At 43.6% G+C, this 24,494-nt stretch overlaps 1 protein-coding gene across 3 annotated transcripts in view; it reads left to right on the top strand.

Annotated features, from left to right (window-relative positions):
* Positions 1-24,494, top strand: part of PRICKLE2 (prickle planar cell polarity protein 2) — a 342,796-nt gene that overhangs the window by 165,289 nt on the left and 153,013 nt on the right. Inside the window, exon 1 of one of the 3 annotated variants that reach the window (XM_027523819.1) lies at positions 6,219-6,580. The exons of the other annotated variants lie outside the window; for them this stretch is intronic. The gene's annotated coding sequence lies outside the window, so the exon portion shown is untranslated. Of the gene's footprint in view, positions 1-6,218; positions 6,581-24,494 lie in introns of those variants that run through there. 3 annotated transcript variants of the gene reach the window in all.

The raw sequence follows: 24,494 nt of genomic DNA, 5'->3' as shown, positions 1-24,494 counted from the left end.
GTTGGGCTTCCTGCTTATCTGTTGTCGTTTATACCATTCTGTCCTTCACAGGGAATGAGCCTGGATTCTTTGTGACTGGGCTGGGTGATGGTTGTGAGTGTTGATAGATTGGGTGTGGAAACGCTTAACAGGGCCAGACCCTATCTTTTTAGTTAGTGTTACAGAGTCCCCAGGATATAAAGTGTCTTCTGAAAATAAATAAGAGCCTTTCTTTTCCTTCCTTTGGCTGATGATATCGGTACCATTAAATAGAATAAAATGATAAAAATCTTCGTTCGTTCTTAAATAACATGTTAATTACTGTTCTATGTATTCACTTTGTATTTCTGAAATATATTCACTTTTTAGACATTTTTGTCCCCCAGTGCATTTTAAATCCTCAAGTACTCAAATTATATGTATTTTATATAGTCTTAACATGTGTCTGGTGGGGTGGGGGGTGGCTCTTTGTAGCTAACCAGGAGATCAGAGTCTGCAGCTTTCTCCATTTAGCCTGTTTGCTGCAGAATACAAAGGCTGCTAAAGGATTTGAGTGCATATCTTAAAAGCTCATCAGAAATATTCTGAGCTCCAGATTTTTTTTTCTCTCTCAGCAACATTTCAGATATGGAGGTTCTCCTCGGTTGCCCCTGCTCGTGTTGCTGAATTTAAAATGCCACAGGAAGAAAGAAAGATCTGTTCTGTTTTCTCATCTGTGGAATGAGGGGGTTGGACTAGATGGGAGATGTCAGATATATAGCAGCATTGCTGTCACTCCTTCTCCATCCACATGACAGACATCACTAATCAATCACAGCATGCTTTCCTGCCATATGCAGCCTCAGACTTCTTATCAAGTCAGCACTCCAGGAATCCACTACTAATCAGTCATTGTTAGCTGAAGAGAGAAAATCTATTTTTCTGTTCTGAAACATGATGGGATTTAATCTCTAGTGCAGATTTAAGTTGTTTTATAAAAGTCAGATCACCACTGCATGGTAGCAGGAAGAATGTTGGAAGGCATGGGTGGTTTCAAGTGAAGATTTCATATCACTACGTTTTATGCTCCTTGAAGCCAAGTGTTGTGTTTTATTCATTTGTTTCCGTGTTTACACAGCCTATAAGTCAAACCTTCTTAGTAGACATTAGATACATGTTTGTTAAATGATGCATGAAGGAATGAATGGAAAGCTTGGCCTTGGCTAATGCTTTTGCCTCTAAGATGGCACAGTTCAGTGCTTCTTCCAAAAGGCAGACACAACCTTTACCATTATTGAATTTCTCTAAAATTCAGGCGACTCCTCCAGATTTGGCTAGATAGCTGTGTTCTTATCCACCGAGCATTGGCAGGGCCCAGTAACTTGGCATCATAGGTTGGACTTTACGAGTTTCTTTTCCATGCATCATCCAGGTCGTTCATAAACTTGTTAAGTAATACTGAGAAGGGTCCATCTATTCCTCCCCCTGCTGGACTCTGAATTCTTTCACTTTACTTTGTGGTTAGGAATCTGAAAGTTTCATGATAAAGAGAAGTCTGTTACAGTTTTGGAATTTATCACTGAAAAGAATCACATACTTGACACTTAACTTATGCAGCCTTCATTAGTTATTTTGGAAGAACTGTATTTTAAGTTCCTTTATTGAAAGGGCCAGATCAAATAACTCTTTAAATTTGGTAGTATAATAATGTTATTTTTGCAGGCTAGATTCAGTAAATATTCAATGTTCTTCAAGATAGTTTCTTGAAAAATAGGCTGAAGCCTCTGTCTCTGTCAGCTTTCTGAAGAAAATCACCTTTTAAAACAAGAGGCATTTTTTCCCCCACCTAATCATTGGATTTCATCTAATAGCAAGAACAGCTACCCATTTAGTAAAAAAAAAAAAAAAAAAAAATTATTTATAGGTCAGGCATTCTGCTAAGTGCTTTACGTGTATTATCTCTAAACCTCAAAACAACGCCAGGACTTAAGTGATATGAATTCCATCCTACAGATGAGATGAGTGACGCTTGGAAAAGTTACATAACTTCCCCAAAGTTAGACTAGATGATAAGTAGCAGTACTGGAATTCAAAGGCAAGCCTAATTCTAAAGTGTTTCCCCCTAAGGATACCAGCTCCCTCAGTGTAGATTTTACCTACTCCAGGAAGCCCTTATCAAGTACCGCCTTCCCACAAGACTGCTTGAGATGTTCTTCCTCTGTCTTTTTATAGTAGTATAGTTTATGCCCCGTTATGGCTGGCTCAGTAGTAAAGAATCCTCCTTCAGGTGATGCGGGTTCAATGGGTCAGGAAGATGCCCTGGAGAAGGACATGACAATGCACTCCAGTATTCTTGCCTGGGAAATAACATGGACAGAGGAGCCTGGCGGGCTACAGTCCATTGGTCACAAAAGAGTCAGACACAAACTTAGTGACTGAACAACAACGACAAATGATGACACTCTCCATCTGTTTATCTGCTTCCTCTACCACCAGAATAAGATTCCTGGGAACAGGGGCGTTGAGTTTCTGCTCATTTGGTTTTTGTGTGTATGCTTTTTTTCCTGCCACGTTTGTTAATGGCTGAATGAACGCGTCTTTCCAAGGATGTCTCTGCTATTTCATCTTGGTGCTTAAGAGCCATATTAATGTACAGTTAGACCTGTAAGGACCTTCTATAGTTCAGAATTTGTTAATTTGGGGGATGAAAGACTGAGGGAAATATAATCCAACTCTAAATGTGGAATGGCAGAGTTGCCTCTCTTTAAAGTGCCATCTATTTAATTCTGTCATTGCATTATTAAACTGTTATACTTTTCCTCAGTTCAGTCTTTTATTAACTGTACTTTTATGAGTAATTAATACAGACAGATGTTCTTACATTTATTTATCCTGCCTGAGATGTCTTATGCTTCTTGAATCTGAAGATTCGTGAGTTTTATAAATTCTAGAAAACTCTTAGCCATTATGCCTCTCCTTAATGTCTATTCTGTGCCAGCGGGACTCCAGTTGGACATATGTTGGCCCTTCAAACTCTGTCCTCCGTATCGCTTAAACATCTTTATAGTTTTCAACTTTGCATCCCTTTGCGTTTCATCTTGTGTAATGTCCTGAGATGTATATTTCTCTCTTCAGGAGTATTTCATCTTCTGTTTCATCTCTCCATTGAGTTTTTAATTTTAATGAATCTATAGAGGAAAGAGAAGAGTTGCCCTTTTTTTGTTGTTTCATTTCTAGCTTTATTGTGTTTAGTCATTTTAAACTTTATTAATGTTCTTTTTCAAAATGTTGTTTTATTACCTCTAACTCTTGAGCCCTGATCCTCATACTTGCTGACTTACGGCTGTGTTTTGTAATTTACTACCACAAGCTCATGTTTTGAAGGGTCAGATGTAGCCCAGGTTACAGAACTGACTCTGCAGGAAAATTTTTCATTTGCTTCTGCGGGGAATTCTTGGCATATCGTGAATGGGACCAAGCTTTATATTAATTGTTCAGTTGGAGTTTGCTGATGCTCACTTTAATTTTTCATATTCCACTCTGAAGAAAGGCATAGGCTGAGGGCTTCTAATTCTTCTAATTCTAACATTTCTAATTCTTAAATGTTTCCCTCCTGCTCAGACCACAGGGAGACAAGTTTCCTTGGGATGGTTGACAGTTTTTCTAATCTATTTGTTTACCAAGGGTGCAGCCCTCAGGGATTGTTCCTGGTTTTCTGGAGGAGTTTCCTAACAACTTCCTACTTCTGCTTGTTCCAAAGCCTCATCTTCTGTCCTACTTGGGTATTCAAACCCTAGCCCCTAGGGAACCAAGACAGACTGTTCTCCTGTTGCCAACCATCTTCCCTTCTGCCTCATATCCCCAGCATGAATTTGCATGTTCATCATTCTTGTTTTTAGTTACTTCTTTTTTCTACCTGGGTACTCTCCTTTCTTAATTGTGAGTCAGCTAAGCCCTTAAAATAATTTTGGTTATATTTTATCTAGTGTATCTAGGGTCTTTGAAGAGTTGGAATTTTCAGGCTGTCATCATTTACCATCTTGCCAGATCCAGGAACTTATTACAAGCTCATGGTAAAGTAAGTAATATACAAAAATATATGGTGAAATAGGAGCCTCCTTCCCACTGTAGACCTGCTTAGTTCTCATACCAACTTGCCAAGAATAATAACCTTTACCATTTTCTTAGGCATAGTTCTAGAAACATTTTATGCACATACAGCATACATATGTATATATAACACATGCGTCCATGCTTAGTCACTCAGTCATGTCCAGCTGTTTTGTGACCCCATGGACTGTATCCCGCCAGGCACCTCTGTCCATGGGATTTCCCAGGCAAGAATACTGGAGTGGGATACATTTCCTTCTCTAGAGGATCTTCCCAACCCAGGAATCAAACCTGCATCACCTCTGTCTGCTGCACTGCAGGCAGATTCTTTACATGCTGAGCAATTGTGGAAGCCCATATAATACATGAAGATTTATTTAATCAAGCAGGGATATATTTTACCTTCTGCACTGTACTTAGCAATATATCTTGAAGTTGATTGTTTATTAGTGCACTTAACTCTGCTTCTTTTGTTTCATGACTGTAGTATTCCAGAAATAGGTGTTCTGTAATTTATTTTTCCATTTCACCTATTTTTATTGGGTGGCAGTTTTCAGTTATTGTGATGTTATAAACTGTGCTCCAATAAACATTCCTGATCATATGTCTTTGCTGACTATACATCTAACATAATTCTCTTTGTGTATTTTGCTCTGTCTCTCCTCTGTGCTGTGATGGGGATTAATTTCCTGTGTCAACTGGCCTGGGCCAAGGGATGCCCAGATAGATGGTAACATTAGTTTTAAGTGTGTCTGTGAGGGAGTCTCGGGAAGAGATTAGTGTTTGAATCAGTGAACTTCAAAAGAAGATTTCTACTTCACCAGTGCAGGTGGGCATCTTCCAATCTGTTGAGGGTCTGAACAGAGCAAAAAGGTGGAGGAAAGATCAATTTGCTCTCTTTGCTTCCACATTTTCCTGCCTTCAGACATTGGCAGTCCTGGTTCTTGACTTTTGGACTGGGACCAGGACTTGCGCCCCTGGCACCCAGTTCTCAAGCTTTTGTATTTGTCCAGCATTATAACACCAGCTTTCTTGATTCTCCAGCAACTCACAGACTACAGACCATGGGACTATTCCACCTCTGTAACTCCATATAGGGTGCCAATTCCTATAATAAATCTCTGCATATCTATCTATACACCTTACTGGTTCTATAGCTCTGGAAAATCTTAGTACACACCTCCACTCCCCTTAGGAGTGGTCACCTCAGCATCTTGTATGAAGTCTGGCACTGAGCAGGTACAGAATTCACATCTGTTTCATGAATGACCACGTACTCACCAAGAAGCCAAACCAGCAGTCAGATCATCCCAACCCCCAGGAAATGTATTCTGATTTCAGAAACACCAGCTCTTGACTATCCAGTGGGCTATAGCTGTTGATTGGACATACCTCCTAGTCCAGATTTGCGCTAACACCATCGTTACAGCAACCGCATGAGATTTCATGATCATGCTTTACAAACAAGGAAACTGAGGCACAGTTTCCTTAACTTGTAAGAGGCTGAGACTACAACGGAAACAGCTGGCCTCTTGAATATCACCTTTTAATTAACATTTGTCTTGTCACAGCCGACACAAGATGTGTCAGTGTTCATGCCTTCATTTATTCGTTCATTTATTCCATCAACAAATATTTACTGAGAGCTCACAGTGTTCCAGGCAGGAGGTAGGTAATACAGTGTGGTGAGAGATGGAAACAGCCCTGCAGTGGTGGAATTTACAGTATAAAGGGAGAGACAGATTAAGCAAAAAACAGTGAAAGTGTGATGAGTGCCCCCAAGGTTGTGGTGCAGGGGGTAGTAGTGGGGAGAATTTGGAAGCACCTAGCTGGGAGTTCTTCCCAGTAATTAAGAGAGTCCTCAAAGCTGTGATGAGTGGGATGAGCCTTGAAGGATGAGCAAGATGGGAGGGGTGAAGGCCAAGGAGCAGCCTGTTCCCTGCCTTACTCCTGTGCTCTGCTGTACAGCGGAATTTGGCTTTTGCTTCCCCTGCCAGCGCTAGGGACCTCCACTAGCAAGGGCCAGAGCGCCTGTGTCCTTCTGCTACTGAAAGTGGCCCGTACTCCCTTCCCCACCCCCATCAGCCTTTTCTAATTTTAAAGCAGTAGCTCCCTTGATTGAAATCTCATTTGGGAACAGGCCTAGGATTGGCCTGTGGCTCGAAATTCTCACCAATAAGCGCCACGGTAGGTGGGGAGGCGTCCCTTTAAGCAGCGGGGAGGCAGCCTGGAGAGCTTGAAGCGTCTCTCCCCGGGACCTGAGAGGTTTTCCTGCATCCGGAGCTGTGCACGGAGCAGCTGCCATCGCTGAGCCCCGGGAATGTCACCTCCCTCGCGCGGAGCCCCTGCAGGGCCCCCTTTGGCTCCGGGTGGTTGGCGGCGGACGCCCCATTGGGCTTCTTAGCCGCAGCCGCATCCCCTGGCCCGGGACTGCGGCCCCTTTCCACCCCCCAACTCCCTTAGTTCCCGGTGGTGGAGGCCCCGCAGCAGCAGAGATGCAAGGCTGAGCCGGGTAAGTGGCGCCCCAGGGCAGGGGTGCCCCGAGGGGGTGCGTGTGCTCCTGGTAGAGACCAGGAAGAGGGGCCTTAAAGTGGGACAGTAACCTCTGGAAGAGATGCGCCCTGCAGCACAGACACTGGGGAGGTCAGGAGCTCCGGGAAGGGGACCTTGGGATCTTTTTGATATGAGCGTCTCCCAGCCTTTGAGCACTAGGTTAACCAATAATAGTAACAGTGTCAGGAGTCATGGACCCTGTTACTGTATTAGGACTTTTTTGGTGGAAACATTTAAACTTCCCTGAACTTGCTTTTTTTCAAAAGCCTTTAATCTCTTAACAGTTCATTTCCCTCAAATGTTGGAAATGAATGGATTGCTCCTGACCTACTTATTTATTTCTCTTAGACTCTCAAAAAATGTGTGATGTCTCCAGGAAGGTCTGGTTTAAAAGATGATGTATTTCTCCCCACATTCCTATGGCTCGTTTTCCTAGAACTTTAAAAATGCCTATTGCTGTTCTTCTTGGTGGATTATCTATAATGAAGCAGCTCAGAAATGTGTTCATTTATTCTCCCTGAATTGGGGGTGGAGGTGTGGGAGAGACCTCCCTCTCCTGGCCTTCCTAGCTGGAATAAAGCAGTCTGTGGGATGGGGAAAGCTCCTGGGGGGAATATGTTAGAACCCCTGCTTGTCCAGATTTGCAGATGTACCCTCTTGGCTGCTGGGAGACTTTGGACTTAGTGAAGCCTGAGAGTCTGCAGATCTGGGGTGCCTAGGCAGCTGTATCCTGGGAAATTTCCAAACCAAAATAGTCCATCGGGACTGGAGTGGGGGAGGGGTAAGGTTTATTTAAAAGATGCATTTTGAGCTTCGTCCCTCTTCCCAATCTGTTTTTCCTGAGGTACACATGAGCAAACTTAAAGCCTAATGCAGAGGGCTGGGGGGTGGGGGCGGGGGTGGTGGAGGATGGGGTGTGTGTGTATGTGTTTAATTGAAGACGAGGCTCCTAGAAGAAATGCCTTCCCCAAATGAAGCAAAGTCTGATGCATGAATTGCCAAACTCCATTTCCGCCCATATTAAATTATTTTGGCTTAGAGCAGCCTTCATTTTGCTGGACTGGACTGGCCTTCATTCGCAGTTGTTTAGGTGTTGTGAATCATTTGTATACTTTGGGTTCCTTGCCTTCTGCAAACAGATGTTTTTAGCTGTGCAACTAGTTGAGTAATTAGAGAGATGGACACAGCCCTGTATGTACAGACAGAACACATACCACTTGGGGAGGATTTGGACCTTTCCTTTTTCAAATCATCAATTGCCAAACCCTCCCAGCCGTTGGGCAACTCAGATAAAGGTGTCAAGTGAGCTGAGCAGTGAAGAATTTATATGTGCAGCTAAGTCTGCTCGTCCTGCAATAAAACATCTTCCCATGGGGCCAAAAACTAGGGGGGTGGGGAAGGCTTATAAAAATGATCCTGTGTTCTCAGTCACCGACTCCCCAGCTCTCCCTGGATTTCTGAGAACCTGCCAGGAGAAACTGTTGACTGGGTGGAAGTTTCAAGAAATGCAGAACAGAAATCAGCACAAGCCCTCCTTGAGCGACTTTTATTTCTGTTTGGAGGAAGGGAACACTTTGTTAGAATAACAAATCGTGGCTGCTTTTCAAGAGCAGAAAACAGTTCGTGTTCCGAAGGCAGATTCATTTTTAAGAGTGTGAATCATTTGGTTTAGGTTTTTTGCTTTTCTTTTTTTTTTTTTTCTCTTGTGGTAGAGGCTTGGAGATGATTAAATGTCTTGTCTGCAGGAAATTACCAGGAGATTTGAGTATTTTCCCGGATCAGGCTCAGATGGTACACAGCTTTGGGTGTAATACAAGAAAGCTCTGTTACCAGGCGATCTTTCTGCAGTGATACCCTCCACCTCTCCCAACCTGTCAAGCTTCTTGCTCAACAAGCCTTTTCTTTTTTTTTTTGGTTGGGGGGGGGGGTGCCTCCATTTAAGAAACTGAAATAACTTGCTCAGTCCCTCAATGAGCTTTTTAAGACCGTTTTATCAAGCCTACTTCCCTGTTGGCCTCCTCCCACTAGCCTTCACAGGAAAAGCTCTTGGCTCTTTTCCCCAAGATTTCCTTTAAGCCCGGCTTGTTTTCCTCAGGGACACAGATGTCTCAAGGAATGAGAGAGGCAGAGGTCTGAACTAATACTCACCAGTTTGGTGGTGGTGACATTTATAGTCTTTGTAGAACTGTTTGCTGAGAAGGCAGGGTGGTTCTGTGTTGGGTTTACCCCTGAAGCACATCAGTAAAATGAAGAATGGGCAATTAAATGCTGGCCAGGGACAACCACGGGGTCCAAGGCCCTGCTTTGTGTAGTGTTTACAGAAATCTGCAGCTTCTGATAATCTTAGAGATGCTCTGCTCCCCAGGCTAGTTTTCTGAATCTTTTCTGTAAGGCACCTGGTCACGTGAAGCACCTCTTAGCTGTGTAATCAAATAGGAGCGCTCTGGGTGAATAGAAACTCAGTATGATACTCTGAGGTCAGTGAGAGGAAGCAAAGGGAATCTTTTTTTTTTTCCCCCAGCTACTAAAACAATGGTAATTCTAGTTGAATATAATGAAACTTTATGGAAATTGCATGGAGAATTTCCCAAAAAGTTGTGTTGTTTTTTTTTCTCAAGGTCTAAATGACAAAGGATTCTTTCCCAGTATACTTAGCATTTGATTGCCATGCAGTTTTGATTTTTTTTGGGGGGGGGTGGGGGAGGACGCTGCAGAGGGTGATGTTGTCTTTTTATACCCTGCTGCTCTGTGTGACAAGCAGAGGAAGACTCGTTTTTTGCAAAGATTTCTATCTGGATGTCTTCCAGAAGATACAAAAGATGGAGGGTCAGTGGAGGGGACAGACAGATGCAGGTACTGTGGAATTCAGTGTCAGGGAAAACTCACGTATGATTTCCCTGCAAGTGTAGCCCAAAGGCCTTTGAGAATTGCCTCACAATTGACTTTTAGTAGTCAGCTTGCATACAGCAATCATACCCATCACAAGGGTCTCCCTCTTCACGGAACACCTTTCCAGGCAAGATACCAGACATCAGGGAGTGTGTAGGTGACATTGCTTATCACATCTCTGAAAGTTTGCCTTGTGCTGCTTTTTCTTTAAAAAAGAAAAAAAAAAAAGTGACCGCTTGATTTCTTAGTCCCATTTACAAAAGATCCCTTTGTATTCACCTATGCTATAATGTTTCCAGGGATTGAGGCTTTATTTAGGTTTTTGAGGATGAATGATTATCTGTTGAGTTAGCTTTCAGATAAAGTCTGATTTTGAACCTCAGTTTGTCTAGCCTAGAGAAAATGTCTCATATTAACATGTTATAATTGATGATGGCAACCATTAGCTATTAACTTCCTGAGTCTTTGCCAAGCACAGAATGCCATGTCTTACCAAGCTTTCTTAGACAGTCTGATGTATGAGAATACCCTTCAGAGAGTCTGTTTCTCAGGGTCTCGGGTATGACCTAGAAATCTGTGTTTTAAGAAGCATCCCTGGTGGGTCCTTGGACTCTCCCTAGGGACACACTTGCCTTTTCATTTATTATCCTTTAAAATCTTGACAGTAAGCCCGGCACAGTAGATGCAGTTATCATCTCTGTTTCACAGATGAGGAAGCATAGGCTCAGAAAGGTTCAGTAGCTCCTCTGGGTCACAAAGCTACCAAGTGGGACTTAAAACCTGTGACTGTCCAAACTCAGTGTCCTTGGCGCTCACGCTAATCTTCTCTTAACAGTTTGGATCTAGTGACCCCTCCCCCAACTCTCTGTGCCACACCCTTCCCTGCTGGGACATCATAAATATGCGGCGGGTGGCTGCAGTCCATGAGGGCCTCTTGTGGCCAAATGTAGGGAGGTTGCGTGGGGTGTAGTGATTCATGTTCATCGTGGAGGAGCGTCTGGCTCATTCGCCTTCGGTTCTCTAACTGTTGGGCCAAGACGACAAAAGGTCAGATTGAGTACTTCGGAGGGGAGGTGCTTTTCAGCCCTGCAGCTTTTGGAATCCATAAGGCATCTCTGTGTCCTCTAAGGGCTCCTTCCATAGTCCCCAGTGTCTCTTCTTTCTTTTTCTCCAGACACTTCCTTCAGGCTCTTCCCGCAAGACTGTTCACAGTTCACACATCCAACAGGACTGAAGCCTTTCCCTGTTGCCACGTCAGCTGAGCCCACACGGAGCCCCTCTTTTTCCTCCATCTTTTGCATAACCGCCTCCCCCCAGATAGATTGCTGAAGAAAGCAAACACCAAGGGAAGGTTGTAAAGAAAGGAGCAGAGGCGAGGAGGAGCCTCATTTTCTGTCTCCAGCTTGATTCCCCCTTGGCCTGACCTGACCTGATTTCTCTTGCACCTGGGCTTATGGACCGGGGCTGATTTCCGGTTGCTTAATTGCTGCAGGACTGTGATACAGGGCAAACCACTTAACCTCATGCACTTTGCCTCCATTATCTGTAAAATGGAGTGTTCATGTCAACCCTTTCTCCTTTGGCTACTAGTGACATAACGTCTGTAAGAACACTTTCGACTTTGTTCTGACACATTTTGAAGCCATGATCCCGTTGCCTTCTAGCAGTGGTTCCCCTACAGTGTCGTAGGAAACACCTGTATGGCAAATGGTTCTTCTAAACGAGAAAGCAAAAACGTGGTTCCATGTGTATTTGGAAGAAGCAATACCCTATAACTCTTTTCTGAGGCATCACAATTCATACTAGCATATTCAAGGCTCTAAGCCCTGGAGTAGGGAAACCTGTTTTAACTATGACTTCGCACCTTCATTTATAGCTCAGTTGATAAAGAATCCGCCTGCAATGCAGGAGACCTGGGTTTGATCCCTGGGTTGGGAAGATCCCCTGGAGAAGGGAAAGGCTACCCACTCCAGTATTCTGGCCTGGGGAATGCCATGGACTAGGCAGTCCATGGGATCACAAAGAGTCGGACATGACTGAGCGACTTTGACTTCACTTCACTTTGTACCTTCCCTGCTAATGTGACCCCAGAACCCCTTTTGTAGCCTGACTCACTAACATGCTGCAAATGCACTTGGGGCAAATCTGTTACACATCAGGATGTGAGCTCTTCTTGTAAGTAGCCTTTAGACAAGTCAGGAAAGATGTACCCATTTGAATGCAGAGTTCCAAAGAATACCAAGGAGAGCTAAGAAAGCCTTCCTCAGTGATCAGTGCAAAGAAATAGAGGAAAACAATAGAATGGGAAAGACTAGAAATCTCTTCAAGAAAATTAGAGATACCAAGGGAACGTTTCATGCAAAGATGGGCTCAATAAAGGACAGAAATGGTATGGACCTAACAGAAGCAGAAGATACTAAGAAGAGGTGGCAAGCATACACAGAAGAACTATACAAAAAAGATCTTCATGACCCAGATAATCACAGTGGTGTGGTCACTCACCTGGAGACAGACATCCTGGAATGTGAAGTCAAGTGGGCCTTAGGAAACATCACTACGAACAAAGCTAGTGGAAGTGATGGAATCCCAGTTGAGCTATTTCAAATCCTAAAGGATGATGCTGTGAAAGTGCTGCACTCAATATGCCAGCAAATTTGGAAAACTCAGCAGTGGCCACAGGACTGGAAAAGGTCAGTTTTCATTCCAATCCCAAAGAAAGGCAATGCCAAAGAATGCTCAAACTATTGCACAATTGTACTCATCTCACACGCTAGCAAGGTAATGCTCAAAATTCTCCAATCCAGGCTTCAACAATATGTGAACTGTGAACTTCCAGATGTTCAAGCTGGATTCAGAAAAGGCAGAAGAACCAAAGATCAAATTGCCAACATCCCTTGGATCATCAAAAAACCAAGAGTTCCAGAAAAACATCTGCTTTATTGACTATTCCAAAGCCTTTAACTGTGTGGATCACAACAAACTGTGAAAAATTCTTCAAGAGATGGGAATACCAGACCACCTGAACTGCCTCCTGAGAAATCTGTATGCAGGTCAAGAAGCAACAGTTTGAACTGGACATGAACAAGAGACTGGTTCCAAATAGGGAAAGGAGTACGTCAAGTTTGTATATTGTCACCCTGCATTTTTAATTTATGTACAGAGTACATATCATGAGAAATGCCGGACTGGATGAAGCGCAAGCTGGAATCAAGATTGCCCGGGGAAATATCAGTAACTTCAGATATGCAGATGACACCACCCTTATGGCAGAAAGTGAAGAACTAAAGAGCCTCTTAATGAAAGTGAAAGAGGAGTGTGAAAAGGTTGGCTTAAAGCTCAACATTCAGAAAAGTAAGATGATGGCATCGGGTCCCATAACTTCATGGCAAATAGATGGGGAAACAATTGAAACAGTGAAAAACTTTTTTTGGGGGGCTCCAAAATCACCCCAGGTCATGACTGCAGCCATGAAATTAGAAGAGGCTTACTCCTTGGAAGAAAAGTTATGACCAACCTAGGCAGCATATTAAAAAGCAGAGACATTACTTTTCCAACAAAGGTCCATCTAGTCAAAGCTTTGGTTTTTCCAGTGGTCATGTATGGATGTGAGAGTTGGACTACAAAGAAAGCTGAGTGCCAAAGAATTGATGCTTTTGAACTTTGGTGTTGGAGAAGACTCTTGAGAGTCCCTTGGACTGCAAGGAGATCCAGCCAGTCCTAAAGGAAATCAGTCCTGAATATTCATTGGAAGGACTGATGCTGAAGCTGAAACTCCAATACTTTGGCCACCTGATGCGAAGAACTGACTCATTTGAAAAGACCTTGATGCTGGGAATGATTGAAGGTGGGAAGAGAAGGGGACAACAAAGGATGAGATTGTTGGATGGCATCACTGACTCAGTGGACATGTATTTGAGTAAGCTCCTGGAGTTGGTGATGGATAGGGAAGCCTGGTGTCTTGCAGACTATGGGGTCGCAAAGAGTTGGATTTGACTGAGGGACTGAACTGAACTGAGACAAGTCACTCCCTCTCTGAATCTCACTTTCCTTCTCTTTGAAATGAGAATACAGAAAGTCCCCTAGATACAGATGAGTTCCCTTCCAATACTGTATTTCTAAGTCCAATTTGTTCATAAGTCCAACAAAGTTAGCCTAGGTACCCAACTAACACAGTTGTCTATATAGTACTGTACTGTAGTATGTTTGGCACCCTACTCCAGTACTCTTGCCTGGAAAATCCCATGGATGGGGGAGCCTGGTAGGCTGCAGTCCATGGGGTCGCGAAGAGTCGGAAATGACTGAGGGACTTCACTCTCACTTTTCACTTTCCTGCATTGGAGAAGGAAATGGCAACCCACTCCAGTGTTCTTGCCTGGAGAATCCCAGGGACGGCGGAGCCTGGTGGGCTGCTGTCTATGGGGTCGCACAGAGTCGGACATGACTGAAGTGACTTAGCAGCAGCAGTAGTAGGTTTGCAATAATACAAATAATACATAAAAAAAGCAAACATACAGAAGCAGTGAAACATTTTTAATCATGCAGTACAGTACCTTGAAAAGCACAGTAGTATAGTACAACAACTGGTGTACAGGGGCTGGCATGGAGAGTTACTGATGGGAACAGGGAGACAAGCTGGGAGATGGTAGAGTTGAAGGATCGTTAACAGTAGGAGACAGAGGGCCAGCTGCAGTTTCGCTCATGTGTGATGTTGATGGAATACATGTTCACATGTTTGAAAGATCGTAACCTGAAGGTTTGTATGTACAGGACTTTCTGTAATAGTGAGACCTGCGCTACAGAGTTTTGGGTACTCTGTAGGGAAATAAAAGATGCAGGGATCACCCTCCACTGGCCAGGAACATTTGCATGAGTGCATCATTCCCTCCTTCCTGTGGTTTTCCCCTTCCTTCAGCTGACTTCTCTGTATCCTACTTGCGGCATCTTCCTCTAGCCTCAATTTCCTTTGCTGCTCTTTATCCTGAACTGCTCCTATCCTCTTCTCGTTCTTCTCCTTTTTGTCTTCATTTGCTCCCTTGCTGACATCATCCAGTCCATGGCTTCCTGTGATGACTTACATCCATGAGTTCCTGTGTAGATTTACGTGTTCAGCCTGGACCTCTCGCCTGAGCTCCAGGCTTACTCGTACAACTCTTTTCTGAGCATCTTCATTAGGCGTTCAGTGAGCTTCTTGAACCGACGTGTGAGAGCACAACTGGAGATATATTCTCCTCCCCAAGCCTTTACCATTGGCAGGGCAGCCAATGGTGACCTCCAGCCATCCAGTTGTTTGAGCTACAAGCTTTTGGCATCTTTGATCTTTCTCTTTGCACACACTCCCATGTCCAGTGTAGTGAAAATGAGTCTTTTCACCTCTCCCTCAAAAACAGATCCCACATTGGACATGGGAGAGGGAAAACTGATGGAAAGGGAACTAGAAGTCACTTTCTTGGGTACAAAAACTGCTTTACGTTCTTGGTAGAGTATGGGTTTCATGTGTATAAGCATCTGTCAAAATGGATCAGACTCTGCGTAGAAGATACAAGTTTGTAGGTAAATTACACCTCAGTAAGCAATGACAGAAAAGATGTTTATCCCCAAGGGAACACCGCTCACCTCTCCACAGGCACAGCTTTATATAGGTGACCATTGTTTCTCACTTTGATTACTCAGTAACCTTCCCAAATACCTACTGTTTTTAAAGCTTAAATCAGTTCTCACCCTTCCTCCGTGTAACAGCTTCCATCAGCTTCCCATCCAATAAGAACAAAATCCATTTACCACGGACTTTGAGATGCCTCCCTCTTCCCCACAATTTTAACAAAGCCTGACCCTAGTCTGCCTCTGCAAGGACACCTTCTTCCCCAAACAGTCATCCCCATGCTCCAGCCCCTCTGGCCCTTCACATCCAAGGTCCTGCCTGCCTCTGGGCCTTTGTATTTGCTCTTCTTCCTGCTTGGAATGCCCTTCCTCTAGAACTTGGCCTGGCTAGCAGCTTCTCATCATCAACATCCTCAGCTTAAATGTCATTCTGCCAAGATGACTTCCTACCTGGCTTTGCTTTGCTACTCACACCCTGCAACTCACTGTGTTTCTCTTTGCCACATCATGTTCTTTCTTTCTGTCCAGAGCATTTCTCAAGGTATAAAATATTTGTTTTTCTTGGTGATCACTGTCTGCCTCTCCCTAAATCCCTGATGGGCGGAAACTGTGTTGCTCAATGTCCATCCTCAGTGTGCAATTCGTGGCACCTTGTAGGGGCTCACAGAGCTGCCTAACCATGACCTTGCTCAGGGTCTGACACAGAAACTGCAAGAAAATTGTTACCTAAAATAGATGGTTAAATTACTTAATATACATTGTTAAATTAAGAATATTTTTATTACTGTTCTCAACTCCTTCTTCCTTTTAGGGGATGGAGGTATGACTGATAACCTTCATAGCCTCATTGATTCCATGTACTTAATGTTTCTAATTTTCAGATTTTTTTAAAAATTATAAAACAAGATCAGTGGTAGTTACCCCTTGTGGAAGTCTGTATACCCCACTGAGAAAGGTGTTCTTACAGTAGGAGTGAGGCATCCGTGTTTCATCACCTTCTAAAATTGCATCCCCAGCTAATGGTTTTCTTTGAAGACCCCGAGCTTCTGAACTTTCCTGCTGGGGAAGTTTGATCAGATGCAGCTGCTGCTCTGGGATTTCACTCAGGATGCAAAGATTTAAAAAATCAACTGCAGTTTCCATGAATGGGTTTGGAACTCAGAGGGCAGTAAATGCATGTATATTTTAATTTGTTGGAGAAAATTATGCCCAGAGAACAAAGATTAGACTGCATGTAGAGTACCCTAAACCCTCCCCTCTCTGCTCCCAAAAGTACTCACCATCATTGCTGGAGTTCTGGTTTAAAAATCAGAGCAAAGGTTATGCATTCTAGAAATGGAGGTGGGGGGAAAGTCAATAAATATTGGTGGGCATGAGAACATTCTTTTGGGGCAAGAAGAAAATAATACAGATGTTTCTGAAAACCCACAAGCCGTGGTTTGTTTATTTGTATTGTCTGTTGAGTTACTCCCTGGAGAAAGAAACAGCAACCCACTCCAGTATTCATGCCTGGAAAATCCCATGGACCGAGGAGCCTGGTGGGCTACAATCCATGGGATCGTAAAGAGTCGGACACGACTGAACGACTTTTGTGTTCTGTGTGTGTGTTGAGTTACTAGGACGGGAATAGTACATAGATCTTATTTGCCTGGAGCTCTGGTTAAGGACTAGGGGACCCTATCAGAGCTTGGGGGATTGTGTTGTGATTGATTAGCAATATCTGCCATGGGCAAGAACCATGTCTGGTTTTACACATAAAGAATTGTTAGATTTTGAAGGCCCTGTGGAGCTCATCCAGTCCAGCTCTTGATCTGATAACTACGATGCTGTGGTGGTTGTTGCTGTTCAGTCACTAAGTTGTGTCCATCTCTTTGTGACCCCATGGACTGCACCTCACCAGGCTTCCCTGAGCTTCATTGTCTCCTTGGAGTTTGCTCAAACTCCTGTCCATTGAGTCAGTCTCATGGCATCCATGAGATGCCATCCAACCATCTCATCCTCTGTGCTTAGGAGGCTTTAAAAAAGTAATCATGAACTTGGCAAAGTAATAACTCTTAATTTTTTAGGCCTTTGTCCCCTCGTGGGTATCATCCTTGTTGTCAGCATGGCATACTGCACGTCTTCCTAGGACTGCTCGCTGGGCTCTTCCTGTGAAGTTTGGGAAATTCTGCATCACTATAGCCCCTTCTCCAAGAAACATAAAGCACAATAAACATACTAAACGTCTTGAGAAGTCTAAGTGTAAAGAACCCTGTCTGAGATTAATTCCCAAACCTGTGTGACCCCAGGATGCTTCTCAGGGACTCCTGTGGCTATCTTATAAAATATTGTTTACACGATGGTGCATGAATGTTTAGTTAAGGCGGAGCATGTTCATTTCCTATGGCTGCTTTACCAAATTTCCGTAAATCGGCAGTAGTTTATCCTCTCATTGTTCTGGAGGTCAGATGTTCGAAAACCAATGTGTTGGCAGGGCCATACTCCCTCCAGAGGCTCTGGGAGAGAATTCATTCTTTGCCTCTTCCAGGTCCTGACGTTGCCAGCAGCCGGTGTTCCTTGGTTTGTGGCCACATCACTGCATATCTGCTTCCATCTTCATACTGTCCTGTCCTCTGTGCATGCGTTATGTCCCCCTCTGCCTTACTCTAATGAGGACACGTACACAATGACATTTAGGACCCAACCAGATGAGCTGGGATAACTTTCTCCCTTCAAAATCCTCATTTAATTATATCTGCAAGGACCCTTTTTCCTAATAAGGTAGCATTCACAGGTTCTAGGACTTAAGACATGCACATATTTTTAGGGGGACAGTTTTCAACCCTCCAGGGGCATGTTGACTCAAAAGTTAGGAGACCTGAATCCAGATCTCTTTTTGCCAAGAACTTTCCCTGACTTGCATCCCATCCATATGCTTATATCAGGTCAGGGTACATGTCTTTACCCCTCAGAACCTCAATTTCCTCCACTGTAAAATGGGATGTCATTGCATATACTTTATAGTTTTATTATAGAGGTTAAATAATACTTGTACAGTGTTTGGCACAGGTGAACATTGAGTAAACATGAGCTTATTACTATAATTATATATATTTGCTATTGTTACAGCTACTAACATTATGATTGTATCCCTTCTCTTTGAACCTTATGGTCAAATGAATTTATGTGGGTGTCTCATCCCTGAAATATCCAGGGCTTCTTTCAAAACTAGCAAACTATGATTCCCTATCTGTTAGAGGTCACACTGTATGTTTTGAATCTTTTCAAATGAACATATCCTGTGCTTATAAAGGGAACACAGCCCTGTCACCAGCACACAGATTAAGAATAAAACGTCACCAGTGTCAGAGTGGCCCCTCCTGCCCCTGCCTTTCTTCTAGTGTGATAGGTTTTGCCTGTTTTTGTACTTGACTCTAATGGAATCATCCTCTTTTTGTACCTGGGTTTTTTCCATTCAATATTCTGTTAGTGAGATTCAGTCATTTTGTTGTATGTGGTTGTAGATCATTCATTATAATTGTATACAATTCTGTTTTTAAGTAAATCACAATGTATCCATCCCATCCCCACCCCCGACCCCCGGCCCCATGGGCATTTGGTTAGTTTTTAGTTAGAGGCTATTACAGAGAATGCTGCAAGAGACATTCCCCATATCCTCCTGGGGAACATTTAGTGCTGAGACAAAATACATGATAACTGTTAATCAGAAACTCTCTCCCCCACCTCCCATTCCAACTGCCTGCTTCAGATTCTTTGCAACGTGAATAACTCATAACCAGGGGTCAGATGATCTAAAGGAGCTGATCCCTTTCCCAGGCTTACCCGGCACCTCCTAAGCCGTTGGCGAAGCCTCTCTTTCCTTGATGTGTTGAAATCTTTTGAACCTCCACACTTTCCAGAGTGCTTTCCCTTGGCCTGCCTTCCAGGGGGCTGAGCCTGGATGTGGTAATTCGAAAGAGTCAACACCCAGCCAGAGACAAGGCTCTGTCTCCCAGCGTCCCACTCAGTGCCACCGCATTCAGTTACACCCCTATGCCAGCGCCAAGCCCTTTCTTTCCAGTGAGGGCCGCCTGAGTCCCTTTCTTTCCCCATCTGGAGCTGCTGCTGCACTTGTTCTGCACCTTCATTTCATACTCCCAAGCCTGGTATTTGAAACAACTCAAACTCTTACAGATTAGAGCATGTCCAACTGAAGGTTGGGGGTAGAAGGGTGGGGGAAGGAGCAGACACAGACTGGCTGAGAAACGTGTGCATGAGCCAGAAACTTGGCACCATTGCCCAAAAAGGTTGGGAGATGCCAGTTTAACTCAGCCATGTAATTTTCCTTTTGTTGGAGAAGGTTGGAACTCACGTTTGAACTGCTCCTGAACTGTTCCACGAGAGGCTCTTCCTAGATGCCCAGATTGAGTCTGACCACGATTGAAGCATTACTACCATGTGGCGAATGGTGGAATCATACATGTGACTTTGCCCAAGGTTCCATTTATTTGTACCAGATGGGCAATTTACACCAGTCACATCTGGAGTTAGGTGGGGAAATGTCGGAAGGATAGCATGCCCAGTTACCAAAACGTTCTAGAGAGATGTAAATGAAATTAGGCTTGTCTTATCCCTTTGAGTCACTCACTGTGTCCCTTTTTTGGTTAGGTGGCCTTAAAGATACAGGTCTATGACTGGTGAATGGGAAACAATGTATTGTGTCTTTGTTGTGCTTGTTATGTTTATTTTTTATTGCCTGGTGACCAAGAAGTATCAAAGAAAGTGGAGATGCTTGGGAAGGGTGAGGTTAACTGGAAGATATTTTTTTACTAAGTCAACAAAGAATTAAGCCATACTTTTCCGTAGGGTTATAAGATCTTGCGAAAAGGAACAAATAATAGAGTAACTTCATTGCCAAGCTTTTTAGGAGATTTAATTATAATAATAGCTGTCGTTTATTGAGCATTTTCTATAAGATTAGCAGTGTATTTAGAACTTGTCTATATCATGGGTCAACAGATGTTTTCGGTAAAGAGCCGAATAGTAAGTATTTTACATTTTGCAGGACAAGGCAAAGGCAAGGACAGTTTGTAGGTATTTAAGTAATGAAAAAGCAGATTTCCACCACATTTTTTTTATTGAAAAATTCAAAATATGATAACAGATGAGTATAACTTTTTCATAATACAGGTGTACTAATGAAAAGGATAGAATTCTTTTTTGAGCCGGTGGGGATTAGAGTTATCATTTCCTCTCAGATTGATTGCAAATGTTCATCTCTAAAAATCACTCTTAACTCCTGAGCCACACAAAAACAGGTGGTTGACTGGATTTGGCCTGCAGGGTATAATTCTATTTACATTACTGCTGAGCTTTATTTATCAGTAATGATGAAGTTGAGCTGCACAGGACCGAGAAAACCTTACCAGTGGCATAGATGAGTTGGCATGTATTTCTCTCCCTGTGAAAGGAGTTTAGAGATGGATGTCCAGGGCTGGTCTGGCAGTTTCGCTATGTCAAAGAGACCTAGGCGTCTCTTTTCCAGCCCTGCTAACCTCAGGATATGTTTCTGTTCCTCAGGGTCATTCCACTGTCCCAGCTGCTGCACCACATCTGTATTCCAGACAGCAAAACACAAAGGGAGAAAAAGAGAGTATCTCCTCTTTCTTTTTTTAATCTCTTGGGGCTTTTCTTTGAAGTATAGTTAATGTAAAACATTATGTTAGTTTCAGTTGTACAGCAAAGTGATTCAGTTATACACACACATACAAACATACATTCTTCTTCAGATTGTTTTCCATTAGAGGTTATTATAAAATACTGAGCATGGCTCCCTGTCCTATGCAGTCAGTCCTTGTTGGCTATCTGTATTATATATGCTGCTGCTAAGTCACTTCAGTTGTGTCCGACTCTGTGTGACCCCATAGACAGCAGCCCACCAGGCTCCCCCGTCCCTGGGATTCTCCAGGCAAGAACACTGGAGTGGGGTTGCCATTTCCTTCTCCAATGCGTGAAAGTGATATAGTAGTGTATAAATGTTAATCCAGAACTCCTAATTTATCCCCCCTCCCTCCTGCATCTACTGTATTTTAAGGAGATTCTCCAAGTCCCACCCAAGCCCACTGTTACCTTCTTGGCCAGAACGTGGTCATGTGACCACACAGCTCTGCAGAAGAGGTAGGGCAATATAGTATCTCCTCCAGCTGTTAATGTGCGTAGACAACTATTGCAATCCTGTTCCCGAGGGGGCAAGAGAGAGGCTGGGACGAGTGTATGTAACAGGCAGGAAGAGATGAGTATCGTTGGAGAGATGAGTATCTTCCCCAAGGTCTTGTGGGAGCAGACTGGATTTGAACTGGGTCAGCCCAGCCTCCTATTCACTTCTCCCCCTCCTGTGACTGGCCTTAAGCTTTGCCAGGAGGAACACATGCACAAGTTTAGGAATGAGGTGACGGGTGATTTTTACCCTTGCTGCTTCCAAAGACATTCCCAGGGTACCTATAAGGAAAAATGATGACCGTCGTTCTTCAGTGGAGAGACCTGTGAAGGCTGGACCAGGTCACATGGCTGTAGTTGAAGCCTAAACCCGGCCTCCTACCTCCCCCTAAACATGAGTGTATATCTGGAGATCCTGCCAAACCATCTGTCCATCACAGAGACCGGGAAACAAGAGCAGCGACCAACCCGCTGAGGCATGCACCCAGAGAGGACGCTGGCGGACCTTGCTGTAAGCCCACCGACCTACCACCCTGCATAAGAGCAAGGACGTGGCAGTGAGGAAACAGTGCCTGGATCTGTGGCCCCTTAAAGTGACCCTTCTCACTGCTCTGGCTGAGAATTTAGCCAGCAGGTTCCCAACTTCTTATGCTGAGTGGGAAGCTATGTACGAAGTTTCAGACACTTTCCACATACAACATAAACTTCATACTACATACTTCTTTATACTACATATGTAGAAGGAATCTGAAACTTCATATTTTTGTGTCTACATATTTATGTATGTATACATATATAAATACGTGTATATGCATATTTATATGCAGTATGTAGATATGGATATAGATAAAGATATGGGTATCCAGCTGAGAGCATTTGAGTGCCTAAGTGTGTTAATCACTCAGTCGTGTCCGACTCTTTGTGACCCCATGGACTGTAGCCTACCAGGCTCCCCTGTACATGGGATTTCCCAGGCAAGAATGCTTGAGTAGGTTGCCGTTTCCTCCTCCAAGGGATCTTCATGAGCTAGGGATTGAACCTGGGTCCCCTGTATTGCAGACAGATAGTTTACCATCTGAGCCAACAGGGCCTAGTATATTTGAATGCTTGCCAAATGCCAAATCATTTCTCTCACTTAATGTCACAGTAGTCCTTTGGGGTACCATCATCATCTCCATTTTAAAGATGAGAAAATACAGTATTGAGAGCTTAAATAATCTTATCTAAGACCACACAGCTAGTAACCTAGGCATTTAGACGTGAGATTTCACTTTCAATTCTCTTGTTCCTGATTATAATACTGAAGGCACCCTGTGAGATAAAAGCTGTAATAGCGTTTTCAGCAGAGCTCATGGAATTACAAGGGGCGGAATGATTCATTTTGACTTGGGAGGTATAGGGAAAGCTTCCCAGAGGTGGTGACATTTGATCTGGACTCAAAAAATGATTAGGACCATGTGGGTGGGAAGGATGAAATCTGCTGAGACAAATGATTGTTGGCCAAAGATATTATACCGGGCTTCCCTGGTGGCTCAGTGGTAAAGAATCTGCCTGCCAATGCAGAAGACGCAGGTTCAACCCCTGGGTTGGGAAGATTCCCTGGAGAAGGAAACAGCAACCCACTCCAGTATTCTTGCCTGGAAAATCCCATAGACAGAGGAACGTGGTGAGCTATAGTCCATGGGGTTGCAAGAGAGTTTGACATAGTGACTAAACAACAACAACAAAGCTATTATATAATATACTCTAATAGTAAAACTAGCCCGGGTTGGTTAAGAGGTGAGAAATGGGTTTAGTGCCCTGTCCTCTGTGCACCTTCCTTTGACTGTTACCATCACCCTAGAAATAGCTGATCCATATTTCTAAGGTGGCGTCTTGTCTTCGTGTGTTTCAGGGTTGTCTGTCACACTAGGGGACAGGGGCAAAGCCTCTCTCCCAGTAGATGACTTGCACTGAGTGGTGATGGTCTGGCAGCAAATGGTTTGTTCCTCGCAGTTCTGTATTCATGACTCAGGTGTATCTAAACCTTCTGTGTGTTAGCATAAAGGGATCTATCTCGTCAATTAGAGAGGAGGTGGAAGTAGGTTTTAGTAATGAGGCTCCTGCATAATCACATCAGCAGGCTAAGGAGAGACCGTTAAATAGTTACTGGATTGTTTCATTAACATTTTCGCTGTGCCTACTGTGGACTCTGGAACTCTCTGGACAATGCAGTTGTCTATCGCCAAGCCAGAGATGGGAACATTGGTTGCACCACAGTCTACACCCCTATGATCAGGAGCCTCTGTCCATCTCAGGGCCCCAGAGAGATGCTACTAATCATCTCAAGTTGCTCAGGGAGACTCTGTGGAAGGTGCAGAGAGTGAGATGCCCAGGCACTGAAGGAGCATCAGGTGCCCCACCTTGAAACGCCTCCTGTGAGATCAGCCAACCTCACTGATGCACATTTCAAGTTGCCCTTCAGTTTTTTTCCTCAAGGTCATTGTTTCTCGAGAATTTTGTTTATGCTATTTCTTACTTTGTTTTGTTGGAGTACAGTTGATTTACAATATCATGTTAGTTTCAGGTATACAGCACAGTGATTCAGTTATACATAGGTATACATATATATGTATATATATATTCTTTTTCAGATTGCTTTCCCTTATAGTTTAGGTTATTACAAGATATTGAGTGTAGTTAAACTGAAAACCACAGTAAGATGTAGATCCTTGCTGCTTTTTTTCCTCCTTCTCAGTTGAAAGGATTCTTTAAACGGAGCTGCGTCCTCCTGGGTGATAGACTGCAGGTCTCTCATCAGCAGGTCTAGCATTTGTTCACCTTCCAAATAAGGCATGCTGTAGGTACTCCGGCCCCCGAGAGGTCTTGAGCTGGTCAAGGAGTCAATTATTATGCATTAAAAAGCAATTTGTCATCTAGCATTGTGAACTCTTGTGTTATTTTTAGGCCTGGTCTTTTGATTTATGTGGCGTGCAAGGACGGGGTCTCTCCCATGAACTTCTGGAGGGTTGATGGAAGAATAACCAGGGTGAGGGTGAAAAGACAAGTGTGGGTAGGACTCTGAATAACTTTGTGATAATCCAAAAATTCAGGAGTTTGAAGCAAGGACTTTGGGGTCAAATAACACTTCAGATCCCAGCTCTGCATCTTCTTGTTTTTATGACATTCACTGGGTTCCTTGCACCACTGAA

Source organism: Bos indicus x Bos taurus, chromosome 22 (genome assembly GCF_003369695.1).
Source record: "Bos indicus x Bos taurus breed Angus x Brahman F1 hybrid chromosome 22, Bos_hybrid_MaternalHap_v2.0, whole genome shotgun sequence".
Classification (NCBI taxonomy): Eukaryota; Metazoa; Chordata; class Mammalia; order Artiodactyla; family Bovidae; genus Bos; species Bos indicus x Bos taurus.
This window is presented reverse-complemented; position numbering and strand designations above follow the sequence as displayed.